General features: G+C 31.5%; 1 long non-coding RNA gene across 1 annotated transcript; it reads left to right on the top strand.

Moving 5' to 3' along the window:
• Positions 1-2,704: 2,704 nt before the first annotated feature.
• LOC125502434 lies at positions 2,705-5,409 on the top strand. The gene is made up of 3 exons (XR_007280199.1): positions 2,705-2,899; positions 3,438-3,482; positions 3,697-5,409. It is a non-coding gene; the product is annotated as an uncharacterized LOC125502434 (long non-coding RNA).
• Positions 5,410-7,100: the final 1,691 nt, after the last annotated feature.

Here is a 7,100-nt window from a genome sequence, read left to right as displayed (position 1 = left end):
GTTAAGTGAACTACTTGGAAACGAAAACAATCACCAATTGCATCAAGGCTTCACGCTTGTCATGCAATTCGAACAGTTCTACCGCTTAGCGGGGTATGGAGTCTCTGAGTTTTCCAAATGCATCCTACGTGAGACCTATTCGTCTGCCGATTTCACAAGTTTAATTGTCACACACCAATCGAATTTCGTGGCTCAGGTAATTATAGGACTACACTTGCTGAATATTCATGTCGTTCACTTTTAGATTTTCGCTGGTGACTAGATTTGTCATAAACTTGGTCTTGCGGAGGTTGATATTCAGCCCAACTTCTTTGGATGCTAGCCAGATCACAGAGGTTAGCGATCTGTGGACTTAACCTGCAAGCAGGCGTTAGAAATGTCAACTGTCAGTATAAAGTAGAAGAAAACGTACAGTATTGCTGCACAAATAGCACAGAACAGTATCCTTATTAAGGGGTCCCTTATTTTTAGACTCAATTGCGCAGGCGTATGTGTCAACTTTTATTACTGCATGTCCAAATTGAGTGCCCAATAACTCTATTGCATAGTTAATTGTTAGTTAATTTTTTAGATTTTAAATAGCGCTTATTCTTCCATGTTAATATTTTCAATGCTCCGTCAGAACGTCGTCGTCTCCTGGTAATTTGTTTTTCTTCGTGTCCTTCAAGCTGTTGTTAATTTCATCTAGTGTGATATCATCGGACCCCTGATTTTGTATTTTGGGGATGTGTGTGTGGCTGTCCGGATATTGTCGTTTTCTTGCAGATATCCGCAGAGATCGCAGAGATATCTTACATTTTTCAGACTTTCCTGTTTATTAGTCGTCGTTAGTCCAGTTTTGTTATCTCTAATCTGGCATATTTGTCTTTTGCCTTCGGACAACTTTTTTCTCAGTATAGATTCGTCCTTATTATCTCGTAAAAAATCGTACTCATGTCTAACAACTTATTGATAATTAGAATGTGTTTCTGTTTCGTTTGACACTGTTTGCATTAATCGGTATGTATATTTACGACTTGCAAAATAGCACGTATCTATAATAAATGGGCTTAAATATATTTTAACATAATTTCGCTACTCCGCGTGCTGCTTCTTCGAGAATCGCTTTTGCTATTATAGTCAAAAAGTTTAGATTGATGGGTGATAAGGATAATCAGAGTAACTCACTCTGGTACTAATGTTATCTGCTGAATGTATTTCAAGGAGTTATACGTAGACATCGATTTAATTTTACAGTAATTCAGCTTTGCCACCACCACCAAACTGGCTTTATCTAGATTTGCCATAAATACTTGATCCGTAAACTCGTTATAGGATCTTTTGTTCAAATGTAAGCTAGACAATTTTCAATTTGCGGCCATGCTTAAGTCCCAATCGGATCGATTTTATCTGCACAGTTCCATGAAATAACGTCTTTGTATACTCAATTCTTTGATCCGTTGCGAAATTGTTTTTTGTTGAAGTTGATACTCTATACAGGATGTTCCATAGATGTGTCTACAAGACAGTACGAATCCAGACAACGATTTTTAATTCATAGATAAATGTTCAACGCAGCGTTTTTGAGAGATAGAGAGAGAGCGTGTCGAAATTATAAATGTTGTTCTATTTTTTCGTTCGAATTCGTGCAGTTCTTATACCAAATTCGGATCGGTTACGCTCCAGAATTTATCGTTTTAATGTGACAAACGATGGTCAGAATGTATGGGGTGATGTTTTTTTTCTGAGTCATATTTTACAATCTCTAACTTCTATTGAAGCACCACCGAATACTCCCAAAATTTTCTCAATTTATACGTTTCGCTAAACTTAGAAACTTTCTGGTCTTCAGAGAATTTTGTTGGAGCAAATAACAAAATAAAATGTTTAATTTCAGCATTCTGTATCTCGAAGCGCTTGCATTTTCCATCATTCGTTTATGACGCAAAAATGTTTATTTTGATATGCCCCCCTTAAAGTTTGTCGGCATATTAAGAAAACTTCTTGTATTTTTATTACATTGTTTTAGTGTTGCATTTTAACGGTGGGCGTAAAGCTACATTGCCTAATATTTTTTCTATAGCCGGATTTATTGGTCGATAAGGTGGAGACAAAAACACTATTTTCCAAAGTTTACATTTCGCGTTGATTTAATGGTAGCTGATGATGGCGTAAATACAATTTCTTCTTCAGATGTTTAGCAACGGATATACTCTAAAAACTATTTGGATTGTTATAGTTAAATTACTAATGGATAAATGCCATAATAAACACAATGTTCAATTTAATAGTACTACTGAGATAATTACATTGGCTCTAGAAACCAAAAAAAGGAGAAATTCTCGGTTTTTATAAAACATGAAAAATAAAAAAAAATGCTTGCCCTACCAATTATCATTGAATTGGAGGAAACGGATCTGTATCTTTGTCAACACACTTTAGATAAGAAGCTGAAAGTCAATGCGGAAAATCTTTCGAATCTAAAAAAATCTAAAATAATCAATTCGTAATTAAACTAATTCTGATTTTTCCTATTCAACTGTTTTACCAATTTATGTGAAAAAGAGACAAAATCACAGTAAAACTTTATTTTTGAATTAAAACTATCCACCCTGCGGAATTAAATGGACATGTGTGTTTGTGAAAGAACCAGAACAGATAAGATAAGGCAAAACGTTACAATGGGAGCTACAATTTCGAGATGGCATCACAAGTTTTAGGTAAGTGGGGGTCACAATCAACGGCCAAAATATCTGTGGAAGTCAAGGTAAGAATCCAGTGCGGATTTAGAATACACACGGAATAAAATACGATTCTGCATTGATGCAAGATAGAGAATGTTGGAAAATGATCGTGCAGTCAGCCAAGACTCACCAAGCATTGTAGAGCTGCAGAGAAGAATAAGAAGAAGAAAGAAACAGTAAGTTCTAACTGAGCTACGAAACTTTTTCATCATCATTTTTCCAAACCGATCACCTGTAAATAATTGGAAAAGTGTAACACAATGATGCTGATTATGTCCAGGCAAGATCGTTTGAAACAGCTGCAAGATCTGGATCATGTCCTCCATTGACATCTTTTAGTTGTTATCAATCTGACGAATAATGCTTATATTATTTTTATAAACGCGTTTAAACAATTCTATTTTATTGTAGTCGACTGTAATATCGAATATATGACTATACTACATTTTTAATTATAACATGATGATAATGATGATTTGAATGATTACCGTTATGAGAAAGCTAACATATGCTATTTCTTGATATGGAAAGTCTCTTCAAAACAGTTTTGATTTTAGGAATGCAAGCTGTTTGTCTTAAAAACCCCTCAATGTATATAATTTCACTTAATTAAACCAATCAACCACTAAGGCAAAGTTAGTGCTTGCCTCCGATTTTTTATTTCTTAAAATTTTCAATCGTTTATTTTTCTGATGATTCACCTTTAATTTTCAGTCATCTATTCTGCTTCATGGATTCTATTGAGAGCTGATCAAAAAGGTAAACCCGTGTTTTTGAGTCTGAAAATATTGTGTTTGTAAATCGGGATGGAAGCGTTATAATTTTTTAATTTTTGAAAAATTTATCTGAACGTATTTTGTTCTTTCCTTAATTACTTAAGCCGTTTAAATTTAATTAATCCTTACATTTATAAGTTAATACTTTCGTGTACCATTCGTTCAATAATGTTTGTTTTCAATGCATTTTTTTCTAGATTTTTTATGCTGCTGAATAATCTCCATTTATTGACCAAGGAATGACCAGTTACAAACTTCTACATCTTTCGTATCTTTTTTTGGGCTTTTTATTGTCGTCAACAATACACATTAGGCTCTTAATTAGAGGATATACCAATGATTAATAGTGATATTTAAAACTGGTAAATGCTGGAACATACTGATCTCATCTAATTATTATATTTTAGTTATTTCCTGTTGATCTCGCAGACTTGTAATTGTAGCGTATAATTTTAGGATAGTTTGTGGTGGAAATATTCATAAAGCGTACAATTATGTGCATACATGTGGCTTGGTACGTCATTAGCGTTTCTTCAATGGCACTTTCTTTTCCCGTTGTCTTTAACAAGATTAAAGAACTGGCGTCATCTAAATGAGGATTTATATTCCTTCCGAAAAAAACGAGCTTTACTTCATAAATAGTTAATCATAATGGACTTGAAACGTAGCATTAATGGCCATAAGTTAGGGTTGCTCTAAAGAGATTTATTTTGTTTGCTTAGCTCATAGATAATTTACTTTTATTTGCTGATCTTTTGGGTTTTCGCAAATGCTTTTTTAGAGTATTAGAGCATGATTGAATTTGTTATTTCCTTATGCATGCGTATACATATTCATAAATTTTCTTTGTAGAAGTAACCTTCATTAGAACTCAATAGCTTGTTTTCTATTGTTATATTCTTATTAAAATTACAACAATTTATACGTTATACGTGGTTTTGATTAGTTTATTTAAATAGTAAATATAGGGTGTAGATTCAGTTTATTTACTGCAACAGATAATTACTGCAAACACCCGTGTTTAGCTAGTTGATGGAAGGACGACCCATACAAATATTTGCAACTAGATAGTTGCTTACACAAACTGTCTCTGCTAATTGCAATTTTTTTTAATGACCTAATATCAAAGTGGAGCAGTGCGGTGTTACAATTAGTAAATTGAGCAAGAAACATAATTTTGATATTTTCATCTAATGATTAATGCAATTTTGCGAAGCGTGATTACTTCAAATTGGAATATTCAATTAAGACAAAACATTTAATATTGTCGATGATTTTGGTCTAATATTTGCTTAGTCTTGAAAATGATTTTTTTTATTCTTTCCTGAGGATTTTATCTCGGATTTAATACCAAGGTCAGATTCAATTGGAAGATCAGCTAAAACCAATTTGGCAGTTAATTTCAGTATTTTTAATTTTCACTGGTTTAGTATATTAATTCAATGGCCGAATAACGCTTATATAACTGTTCGTCGGGAAAAGCCTTGTTTGCTCTATGTACTTAATTTCATATACATATCAACACAAATATTTGTCCATGCCTTGTGACAACTATATCTGTACTCATGCTAAATGTAATAACATAAAGTATACAACGTGACTCGGGAAGACTGTGCTAATTTCTTTTTGTTATTTTTTTAAACTTCTGATCTAAATGATCCATATTATGCACATAAGTGTTTGACGTTTTGACAAACTTTCTAGTTTTTAAATATAATGAACGTTTCTACTGTTAGATTTATGAACCATTTTTGAAATGTTCATTATTGCATTCACATCGGATAAAGTGAAACCATTTCAACAGTAAAGTTTGCAAAACAAACTAAATAATGTCTTCTCATAAACTGCGAAGAACGGGTGTGATTTTAACTTTCAAATACATTTTTCTCAACTCTTTGCTTTCAGTTTTAAGTAGTTAAAAAAATGGAAGTAATAAAATAAATACATATAATTATATAATTTTAACAGTTTCTTAAATTTTAGTGTAAGTTTCATATAGAAAAAAATTCTTTGCTGTTGTTGAATTGGAAAAATATATGCTTTTCGAAAAATGTTGCAACGTTCCTATATTAATTTTGATTTAATTTAAAATTTTAATACGAAAATATATTTTCCATTTAAAAACGACAAAGGATATAAGCTAATTCAATATTTAGCGGTCAACGTTACAAGTATTTTTCTAATTAAATGAACGTTGTTATTTTACAAAATATAGGTTTGTACTAAAGACGTTAATATCCGCTCTGAAGTTATTAGTAATAATGCTAACAAAAATAATCGAAATCAACAAAATCAAGTAGTTTTGTGGACAATTGAAGTTGGATATCTTGTCCTTTTTTGGCCAGATACACTGATGTACACCAGTGTAGGTCTGTCTAAAAAGGACAATATATTAAGACATACTTATGGGTTTCACTTGCTGAGTTAATACCAACTTTTTCTTTATAACTTTTACTAATCGAGAAGGAAATTTCAAGTTTATAACTTTTATTAAAATTTACATGTAGCTATACAATGTTACCAATATTTAATTGTTGTCGAAAATATATGGTTTTATAGACGCAACAAGCACTGCGAAGTAGGGTATTAATTTGTAGGTACCTGGCAGTAGCGGATGTTGTCTCGACGATTAAATACACCTGATCTGGTAACAATCCTAGACGCTAACTCAATTATGCAGACAAATAAATTTACTATCGACATCGTACTGTTTGTAAATCGGATTATCTTGTAGTGCAACTTAGTGACATGGCTTAAAGTCACGGGCGCTCAGCTTTTTGAATAACCAATTATTGAGTTGGTTACATTTGAGAATGCCGTATCAATGGGTGACAAAATTTGCAACAAAAGTTTGCAAAAGCCTAATAAAAGGCTAAAAAATTTAGTTCTCCATATTATTTTAATGAGAGAAATAGCTTTTCGACTTAACTTTAAATGCATATGTTTAAAATTTTCGAGTTTGTGGTCAATGTAAACTGTATATTTATGAGACTCGTAGTCAGTAGTAATTTTGTTTGCAAGGGGTAAAAGCATATACTTTTACAAAATTATATGGGTAAAATAAAATGGTTCCTAAAATTTGTAGTGCATTGAGAAATTCAATTGATATTATTTATATTTTCGTTTTTATTCGTTTCGTTTATCAAAAGTCGAGAAACTATTTAAGTTAAAAACAAAATCACCTATATCTTAAAGTACAGTAATTTTAAGTTCTTCGGATTCAGAATGATAGCACCACAACAACCTTTTTATATGTTAGATTTGTTATTGTAATAAAACGTTAAAAATTATTACAGTTAGATTTTCACAGGGAAAATATTTTTTTTCAAGTAGCATTATATTCATGTAACGATTTGTCGAAGCTTTATTATATATCCCAGGCTTAACACGATCTTCAGATTAATAGCAAATGTAGTTTTATCTTTCGTTTATAAAATAGCCCATATTTTATAATTCTTTTTAATACAATCGGTATTTTATTTATAAATGCATGTTTTAACTTTATGATAATATTTTGATATAATATATAAAGATGTTTAAAAATATTTAATTTTATGAATTTTGTCTGTGCAACTTGCGTCTTTTTTTTTTTTTTTTTTTT

This window comes from Dendroctonus ponderosae, unplaced genomic scaffold (genome assembly GCF_020466585.1).
Source record: "Dendroctonus ponderosae isolate FM_Combo_2020 unplaced genomic scaffold, Dpon_F_20191213v2 Dpon_F_20191213_1, whole genome shotgun sequence".
In the NCBI taxonomy this organism is placed as follows: domain Eukaryota; kingdom Metazoa; phylum Arthropoda; class Insecta; order Coleoptera; family Curculionidae; genus Dendroctonus; species Dendroctonus ponderosae.
The sequence above is the reverse complement of the archived record's forward strand: the minus strand, read 5'-3'. Positions and strand labels throughout refer to the sequence as shown.